Raw genomic sequence first — 11,291 nt, forward strand, 5'->3', positions numbered from 1 at the left:
AGAAAACACGTATATATTAAGAAAACGAATAATACATAAATAAAATTATTTATAAATTAAATTAACCATAAATGTATTAAAAAATATATTTCTTTAACAAATAACATTCAGAAAAAAATATGAGATAGTTTGTAAATTAATTTATGCTTTAATAATCTGTTAAGTTATGAGAAGACCTTATTTATTATTTTTTGAAAGTGTTTTGGAAGAGAAATGTAAAAATGTAAACGAAATATGAAAAAGAAGAATTATGCAATAACTAAATACATAATAAAAATTGAAAGGAACGGTGTGAGAACAATTTATCCCAGCACAAATGTTTTTGATTGTTTTTTCTCGTGGCGTCTTGGTGTATGCAAACTCGTTGTTCAGGTCTGAGAGAGAAATAGAGAGCGATATAAGGGTTATAAAAAGACTCGCAGAAGGAGAGATTGGAATTTACAGTGCTTTCATCCTAGCATTGCATCACCATAGAGTGGTCCTCAACTCAACCTCACTCTTTTCCCTTAAATAATTTCTCCCTCTCTAATTCCCTAACCCCCTTCTCTTCCCTTAATCAGATGCAAGAAGCTGGGTTGGGGATGAATATGCTCAGCGCAGAAGTCTCCGCCGCCGCCGCCGACCACCACCACCGTCAACTGAAGGCGGACATAGCCACCCATCCACTTTACGAACAGCTTCTCGCTGCACACGTCTCATGCCTCCGCGTCGCTACTCCCATCGACCAGTTGCCACTCATCGACGCTCAGATATCACACTTCAACAATCTCCTCCGCTCTTACGCCTCACACCATTCCCATTCCCATGATCGACAAGAACTCGACAACTTCATGGTACATCTTTTCATTTCCCTCTAATGTTTTTAAATTTCAGAGACCATTTTTGACGCGAGACGTTCTAAGATTAAAGTCTGATAACTATTTATTAATTAATTAATTAGTGCAGACACAGTATTTGATTGTGTTATGTGCGTTAAAAGAGCAGCTTCAGCAACATGTTCGGGTGCATGCCGTGGAGGCGGTGATGGCCTGCCGTGATATTGAAAGCACCTTGCAAGCTCTGACAGGTACTCATCACTCTCCTCTTCAATTTAATTTATTCCTATTCTGATTCTGTTGGCTTTAATTATGCCAACAAGGGAAAGGGGATCACTTGATTTAGGTATAACAATATCAGTGGTGTATTAGTTAATTAATTAATTAATATTAATTAATTAAAAAGGAAATAATAAAAATGGTTTGGTATGTAGAGTACATATTAGTGGTGTGATTTGAGCGAAAGGAAAGATGCATTGTGATAGCATTAACCCGTATGTGTTGTGTGGGTATTTTACGTTAAGGGGAATGGAAGTGGTTGTTATAGCTAAGTTTGTGTAGAGAATAGAAAGAGTGGGTTAGTTTGGTGGAGGGTGGTAATCTCGCCCACCCTGCCATTCCCAACAACCTCACAACTAAAAAGTAATCACACAAGAATACTAATTAGAAACTTTATTTTCTAATTAATTAAAATATGATTTTAGGTTAACAAAAATATATAGTAAAAGGTTAAAACTATTCATTTTATTTATTTTTTTGTTAATAAAGTCTTTTTCCACAATTTACATATCTATTTTTACTCGTTCTTTCCTTCGTATAAAAGTTACAAAATAATTTTCTTTATATATATTATTCTGTTTTTTTTTTTACTTTCATTATTATTAATCATGTTTCTCAGTTAATTTTTTTCTTTACTTTTACAGCAAACTTTCATAATTCATAAATACTTTCGAAGTCACTGTCTAATGAAAAATATGAAACGTATATCACTTGTATTTATTGTTATTGTTTATTTATAAATAATAAATCGATCTTCTTCCTGATTTTAAATTATTCATAACTTCGTAATTGATATACGTTTAAGAATAATTACATTGATATCTCTTATTTTTTGTTCTAATGAAGATTTTCAGAGATTAAAAATTCATTTTATAAAGAATTTAAAATATTTTTGTTGGGAAATATGAGGTTGGTAAAGAAGTCAATGAAAATTTAAATTTCGTAAACTATGGAAATATTCTCACGGCTTGCGATAAAATTTCAAAGAATAAAAAAATTAAATTATTAAAATTTCTTATTGTGTTAATACTTATATTTTTTAATTATTAACTACGATGTAATATAAAAAATGAGCTAATATTTATTTTAAAATATTTTTAATTTTATATATATATATATGTATATATATATATATATACATATGTATATATATATGTATATATATATACATATATATATATATATATATATATATATATATAATGAAAATCAAATTATCTTATCTCAATTAAAAAACTAATAAATATGAATTGATTTGCCTAAGCATAATTAAGAGAATGAAGATAAACTAAACAAAGAAATACATCTGACAAACATTTCAAATTTTCTAAAATTTTAAAATTAACTTTTAGGTTTTGTGTGATTGTGTAGACTTAATATGCGTGTTTTTAGCATCTACAACCACCTCTTATAAGGAAATACAATAGCAGAGTGTCAGTTATTTTTTACTCAATAAGTTTTTGTCAATAACAAAGATTAAATACAAGTTTCCATTATAGTAATCGTCCTTATGGGTTTCAGAGTGTTTAATTACTACGTTAATCCATTCGATTCAATGTAATAAAAGTTTGTGTAATTTCTTGAAATTTCAAGAAATATTAATGTGATCTTTTAAGTTATACAAGTTTTCAAACATTGTTTATTTTTGTTTCTAATAAAGATATATAGGTAATGAAAAACAAAATCTCCACAAAGACAGAAAAAAGTGATAAATTAGGATAAAGTTGTTAAGAATCAAATATGAGTTTGATTGCTAAATATAATATTTTCTGTACATCTCCTAAAAGGGTCCAACAAAAGTATTGTTCATAAAAAAAATATAAAACAAATCAAACGTACCGTTGCGATTCAAGTTCTGAAAAAGTTAAATGGGACAATTTTAAGAAATATGTAAATTAATTTTAATTTATTAAAGTGGATTAATTTGTTTAACAAGTTTAGTGGGAATATATCCTATTTAGATTACGATTAAGATATTCCAAATTACACATTCATCCATGTTATACCATGCCGACACCAAATAATGTTATTACTTGTATGTATACATAAATAGAAGAAGAAAAAAATTAAGGACTGAATTTAATAATATTAATTTTATATTAATTTAAACTAATTTTAAAGAATGTCGTCCTCAAAGGATCTAACTCTCAAAAGACAAGTGTAATTTGAAATTCAATAGTGGTGGTTACACATGAGTGTGTGACCAAACATGCCGAAAAATTTGTATTTGATAAGGTGGTAGTTGTAGTGGAGCATCCTTAATTGTGTATGCGGTAGGAAGGATAGAAACAGGAAAAGAAATTAAGAGAGGAAATCAATGATAAGGAGAAACGAAGATATAAGAGAAAATGAGAAGATGTTTGAGTGAGGAAAGATAGCAAAGGAATAGAATGAAACTTATTGTAACGCGTAAAACAAAATATGGTATACTAGTCAATAATATACGTAAAATAATACATATATCCATAATTTTAGATATTATATATATATATATATATATATATATATATATATATATATTATAGTTGTCAAAGTGGGTTAAATTTCATGGGCTAACCCAATCCACTATGAGTTCGGAACAGGTTGGATTGAAATTTTTTACAAATTTTAATACAAGTTAACTTTTGACCCGGCTCACTTGGGTTGAACCTGTGAACTTGTGGTAAGCAGGATTGACTCACCAACCCACCCGCAAATAAAAGGTTACACAACTTTTTTGTATTTTGGTTAGGTTGGACTATTTTTTTTAGCCAATATATTATTGGGTTGGCAAGCAAACATAATATTTTTGTGATTTTGGTTTGTATTTAGGGTTGAACATTATTTTGAATTGTATTGAAATTTATTTATATTTATATTTAAGTAAGCTAATGAGTCAATTTGTTTAACCCACCAACCCGTGGTGAACCGGAATGAGTTTGAATTTTTTTGACAGACTAATAAGTCAGCTGGATTAGATTGACTCACTACATAACCAATTCGTAGTAAACCGGGTCAGATAACCCGTTTTGACACAAACATACACACATATATACTATGGTTAAAAATACTCTAAAAGAAACATCAACTTCAAATTATTTGTTATGTCTGTGTTTAACTTTTTTTTTAACAATATTTTTATTTTCTACCTTTATTTATGCGTATAATCATATTTTAACATTTAAATTTATTCAACAACAATACTTTCACCTCTCTAAATTAATATTCTAGTACAATATATACTATAATTAAGTCTCTTTATCTAAAGTAGTGTGCTTAATGACAAAATTGTTTGTATACAATTTAAAAATTCCAAGCAAGTTATTGAAACTCTTAAAATTTAAATGTTTATACTGACAACACCTTCACTTAATTAGATCCTAATGAACTAAGAAAGAAGAGTTAAATAAAAAATATTAAATAATATACTTACTCAAATAAAAATTTGTTAGGATTATTTTGATATACTTTTGTCAGCACAACTCATACTCAGAGTTCAAGAGAGAATCATTAAGAAGATACAACACCAATAAGACATGAGTTTAACCTACATATAAAAGATTCATACTACTCTCATTTTTAATTGATATGGTACTCTGACTCACACTTAGATTACTAACCTATAAAGATTTGAGATCCCTAACAAAGTAAACAATTAACATGATGAATTTTTATTATTTATTCACTAGCATAAATATATATGTGACGATACACATTTTTTAAATTTCAAAAAAAAATCAAAAATAATAATAAGAAGTACCTAATAATATATTAGTGTAAAGACTACTACAAATATGATTAAGAAAAAAAAAATCCATGACAATTTTCTTAAACAAATATTCAATGTAGCATCTACTATTAAAAAATCAGTTAATAATATTATAAAAGATAAAATTAAAATTATGAAATGTGTTCATACAAGAGAGAATTATATATATATATATATATATATATATATATATATATATATATATATATATATATATATATATATATATATATATATATATATATTATACATAGATATAGATTATAAAATTATATCTCTAAACAAAAATTTAGCTCTTATTTTTTATTTTTCAACAGTATTTTGATTAAGTTTTTATAAAGGTTAATTATTATGATGAATTTTTGTTATTAATATTAATATTAATTATGATTATTTATTATTTTATTTAATACTAATTGTAGTTTTTCTTATTTCCAATTTATATGTATTTATAAATTTAATATTTCTTATTTATTAGTTCTATTTTTTTTCAGTATTAATATTATTTATTATTTATATTCCTTTTACATGAAACGTATAATCTATTATGAGAGACCTCCATAAATAATTACAAAGTCTAGCTATGTATTTTGTAAAGAAAATACAATAAAAATCGTTCATGTTATTACATTATTTTGCAGAATTTTATTATTGTCGCACTTTAATCAGTAATTTAGCGTACTTCAACATTTATTTGCTCAAAAAATTTGTGATGTGAGGGCCACCTCCTTTTCCAAAAGAATTTCTCTACATTTTTTCTATGTATATACCAATCTTCTCCCATCTTCCCTCCTCATGTAGATTCGTTACTATAGATCATTTCCAGCACCATACCAAACATACTATAAGGTATCCAAAAAATTCATAATTCATCTATTGACCCACATGGTTTCCCTTCGTAAATAAACTATATTTGAAACCATTTTGAATTTTAGTTGAAGAAATTTTAATATTACTATTTATTGATGAAATAAAGAAACAGAGTTTTCCTTTAAATTAATGGTTAATTAAAGAGGCTTGTTTAATATAAAGACATGCCATCATCGGCCATAAGGGTATTTCGAGTCCAAATTTTTTATTGATCTTTTTAATGTTATTTTTTACTAAATATTACAAATACATTATGTTGGTATTTTAAATATTTTTTTAATATATTTTAAAACGTCAAAATTAGTGGTAATCAGTATATTACAGAGGCATATGAGAGAAACAAGACAAAAAAACTCAACAGAGATTCTAAATTCATACCAAAGATTATATGCAGTGTAAGTTGTATAGTAATAATATTACGAAAGATTATAACTCAAATTTTAAGTAAGTATTATTACGAAGAAAACTACCTCGAATTTGGAATCTTTGTTGGATTTTTTTGTGGTGTTTCTCTGTTGTGCTTCCATAATACATTAGACTCGCTTGGTATTGATACTAGCTACACATCAATATTCATCCTTCATATTCAACTCCTACTTAATGGTGATGAATATACAAATATGTGTTAGGAATCCAAGGGTGAGTTTAAGTCCCATATTGGATAGAAATGAGAAAATTATTAGGAATCCAAGTGTGAGTCTAAGTTTCACATTGGATAGAAATGAAAAAGTAATATAAGAATAAAATACTCAGGTCTCATTGGTGAACTGCCGCTTAAAATCTAACAATATGTATGTATGTATATGCCAATATCTAGTTAATAGAAGAAAAAAAAAAAAGGAAACACCTTTTCAAACTCTAATGTTATCGTATTGACTATTTTGAATTCAGGAGTGAGCCTGGGAGAAGGATCAGGTGCAACAATGTCAGATGATGAAGAGGATTTTCAAATGGATGGGTCTATAGATCAGTCTAGCGCTGATGGGCACGACATGATGGGATTTGGTCCATTGCTTCCTACAGAATCTGAAAGGTCCCTCATGGAAAGAGTTCGTCAGGAGCTCAAGATTGAGCTCAAGCAGGTCATTCTTAGAACTCCTCAATAATCAATGTGCAACTGTGTCATTCACAATTTCTTTTTTCCTCCTTAAGTGGGTTTGACCAAAAACCAGATTTAATATCTGCAGGGTTTCAAGTCAAGAATCGAAGATGTTAGGGAGGAAATATTAAGGAAAAGGAGAGCTGGGAAATTACCTGGGGACAACATCGGTTTTAAAGGCATGGTGGCAGCAACACGCTAAGTGGCCCTACCCAACTGTAAGTAAACAATAAACCATCTTCTACTAATTTCTATTTTCTGTCTCTTCATATTTCATCAATCTTCTTCTCATGTGTCTCTTGGTGATGCTAAACTAGACTAGTAAGGTTTATAATTGCTTCTATCCAACTAGGTGAAGCGTGCTGGTGTATAAAGTTGCTCTAACTCATTTGACATTGTTGCTAATTTTGTTCTTCTTTCAGGAAGATGACAAGGCAAAACTTGTGGAAGAGACAGGGTTGCAGCTGAAGCAAATCAATAATTGGTTCATCAACCAAAGGAAACGAAACTGGCACAGCAACTCTCAATCGGTCACCTCTCTGAAGTCCAAGCGCAAGAGGTAGAGAGATTTAGTTTCTACCTGATTCGAAAAATATAGCAACATTTGTACATGTATAGTGACTTTTTTAATTACTTATGCTGATTGGTGGCAGGGAGTATTCCCGCTAAGGATTCCAGACTGGTGCAGGAGATAATAGGTGGTGATGCTCTATAACATAAGATGGCTTACAAAAGTGATGGCTTGTAAATTCTTGGATTATATAACGGATACACTTTTCTTGCTGTGAGTGTTTTTTATTTGTAAATTGTGTGCTATTATTTGAGTGGCTGAGGAAAAAGTATTAATATTGTTTTTAGCTGCTGGAAGGATTTCCTACAATAGATATGTTTGCATGTATTCTTGTATTCTTGTGTAAATTGTGGTGTACTTTTTGTGGTACATTTATGAGTACCAACATCTCCATTCTTTGAAGGAGATCACTATAATTTGTGGTGAGTGATGATGCAAGCTTTTCCAAACTCTTGTGCTCTTTGAGTAGGATTTTTGCAGAACGACAAAGGGAATTTAGGGACCAATTCGCTCACGAAATCAAGGTTTTAGAGAGAAATACGGGATAAGACGGGTGAAAAAACGAAAAAGACATTTGAGGATTTAATGATAGAATAAATATTCTGCTCTTATCCTTTATCTTTTTTTTTTTTTTTAATTAGGGAAATTGTCAATCAAGTGACTGTAAAAGTAGATAGAAATGATGATTAGTAGTAAAATTTTTACCCAGCAAGTTTGATCCTCTTTAGATCTTCGTGACAGATGTTAAAAGAACAAGCTCCCAAAATGCAAAACTATTAAGAGACACAAAGACAAACAAAGGTCAAAGTATATTATATAAATAAATATAAAATTTATTAAAATTTTATAAGTTATTTTAATAAAATAAAATTAAATTTAAAATTCATTTCTTAACATTATATTAAAATAATATTAAAATGTATTATTATTATTATTATCAAATTAATTCTACATTTGAGATGCATATATTTTGACACTGATCTGTTGTTACTATAGTTAATTTTGTGACCTGTAATTCTGGTGGGTAAGCCTATCAATGTGGTTTGTCGGTGGAGAGAACAGAGATCCGTGGATCTGAGGTTTCTGTTTCGTGTTTAATGTGCTCAATGATTGATGTGTATATATTTTATGGCTGCTACTACAAAACATGTTTGTGGTGTATATTTAATGATTCTTTAAGAAAGTGAGAAATATGTATAATATAATGTGTAGTTTAGCGGTGCACGAGGTTAATAATTTATATTATTATTGTCAAATTTTATTTTAATTTTAAAAAGTATACGATTAATATTTATCTTTATTTCAATCAGCCAAATATTATGTATTTTGCATTATATAGTGAGAAGTATTATATACATGAGCTTTGATTATTTTTTTATCATCAAACACTCGTAAGCTCGATAAAAAAAAGAAGTAAAAGTTAAATATATTTTTCGTTTGTAAATGTAGATGTAAAATTAGAATTTGTTTATTAATTGAGACAACTTTTTTTGGAGTTAATGATAAATAATCTTTTGAACTTTTAACTTTTGTTGAGTTTATTAAAAGGTATTTCAAATTACCATTTGAATTAAAACATCGTCTTTAAATCTATTTGATATATCAAGAAAATTTAATGAAGTTAAATTTGAAGGATATTATACATTTATTATTTTCAAGTTTAGAAACTAAAATATATTAAAATTTAATACATAAACGAATTTCAATTTTAAAATTTTGAAAGACTCTATATATTTATTTTTTGAATTTTAGGAATTAAAACATATTAAAATTTAATACATAAAAAAATTTCAATTTTAAGTTAAAATATAAAAAATAAAAATATATTTAATTCTATTATAAACGATAAAAATATTCATACAACCAATTTATTATTGTAATATTATATAAATATGAAAACATGTAAACTTTATTATCTATAATATACATATACATAAGTTACTCTCTTTTTTTATCCACATTTGTTTTTTAATTCCATCCTTTAAATAGTTTTTTATATTAAAATAATTATTTTATTAATGTTAACTTTTAACTGACTATTCGTTTTAAATTTAATTACTTTTATTTGACTGTTTTTAAATTTAGTATTTTTTTAATTAATAAATTACCAACAAAATAAATAAAAATACTTACAATAAAATTATTAAAGCTATTGATATTTAACTTTATAATTATAATAATAACAATAATAATAATTTTATTATTTTTTATTATCATAGAAAAAATAACACTTAACAATCACATTTTCTTAATCCTTGGTAATTATAATTAAAATCATAACTCATTAATAACATCAATAATTATAGTTAAATTTACTTACAATTTTGTTTTTACCTCTTCTTCTTAACTTCATAAGAGTGTACTTCAAAATATGGTTAACATAAGTACTTCAAAATAGAAACTAAAACTTTTCCAGAATAGAAAATAGAAGCTTAATACAGTATTCACATATTCTCTAACTCATTCATATGCTACTTCTTCCCTTAAGCTCCATTGCTAGTATCATATCAGTTCTTAAATGTGCTCCTATATGTACATTTCTTAATCATTAGTAATTATAATTAAGATCATAACTCATTAATGGCATCAATAATAATAGTTAAATTGACTTATACAATTTTACCTCTTCTTCTTAACTCCATAAGAGTGTATTTCAAGATATGGTTAACATAAGTACTCCAAAATAGGAACTAAAAGTTTTTCAAAATAGGAAATAAAAGCTTAATACAATATTCACATATTATCTAACTCATTCATATGTTACTTTTTCTCTCCAACTCCATTGCTAGTTTCCTATCAGCTCTTAAATGTGCTCTTGTATGTACACACCATCCCAAGGAGAAGGAAACCGAAGAAGCAAAATGCAAAACTGAGCTAAATATCACAAAAGCAATCTATTACTGAAACATATCATAATTTTCACCAAAATCTTAAATTAAAGTTAGTTAACTAAAGTCTAAACATTAAACTACAGACAAATTTATAAACTCTAGTAAAAACACTGTATATACTTTTTTTATAATAATAAAATTATAATTATTGTTATTATTATAATTATAAAATTAAATATAATTTTTTTTTATAATTTTACTATAATTAATTTTCATTTATAATGATTAAATTTAAAAAAAAATAAAAAATAAAAAAGGTTGAATTAAAAAAAATCACTTAAATGATTATATTAATAAAATAATTATTTTTATTTAAAAAAATATTTAAAAGGTAAAATTAAAAAATAAATGTGGAGAATGAAAATTTTTACCACATATATAAATATAGATGTATAAAATTTATTAGAATATCAAATATATTAAATTTAAAAAAAAAACATATTTAAAATTATATATTGTGAATTAGACGCTAGTTGAGTCAGGATAATCTTACATCACAAGTCCCTTCTAATATATTTAACCTCATCTTAAATTAGCATTTTCCCTCCCTCGTGACAACCATAACACACTGGACTTTCACTTTCACAAGTAATCTTTCACTTTCACAAGTAATCCTAAGTTCAAGAGATATAGCTAAGCTTGTAACATGACTCCATAAGAGATACTCTATTTATAATTTAGCTTTTTATTAATCAAATATTTATTTTACAAAAATTCAAACGTACATTTTATTTGCACAAAATTTATTTTTATAACTTTTTTTTAACCCATAACACAATACAATATAATAAATATAATTTGGGATAGGCAAAGAAAACCATTTGGCAAGATATAAATCATCTAGTATAAACAAAACGTCACATGGTTACTGCCCAGGATAAAGCTACACAAATATAAACTTTTCTGAAAATTAAAACTTTCTCAACCCTTCGTATTTATCTCATTACTATCTTCAATGTACAACATTTACACACACACATATAACATACTAATAAGCAACTCAATATGTGTCGTTCAT

At 26.7% G+C, this 11,291-nt stretch overlaps 1 pseudogene; it reads left to right on the forward strand.

Annotated features, from left to right (window-relative positions):
* The first annotated feature begins 317 nt into the window (after positions 1 to 317).
* LOC114179015 lies at positions 318 to 7,798 on the forward strand (annotated as a pseudogene).
* The last annotated feature ends 3,493 nt before the right edge of the window (positions 7,799 to 11,291 follow it).

The sequence above is a fragment of the Vigna unguiculata genome, chromosome 3, assembly GCF_004118075.2.
Source record: "Vigna unguiculata cultivar IT97K-499-35 chromosome 3, ASM411807v1, whole genome shotgun sequence".
Taxonomy (NCBI): domain Eukaryota; kingdom Viridiplantae; phylum Streptophyta; class Magnoliopsida; order Fabales; family Fabaceae; genus Vigna; species Vigna unguiculata.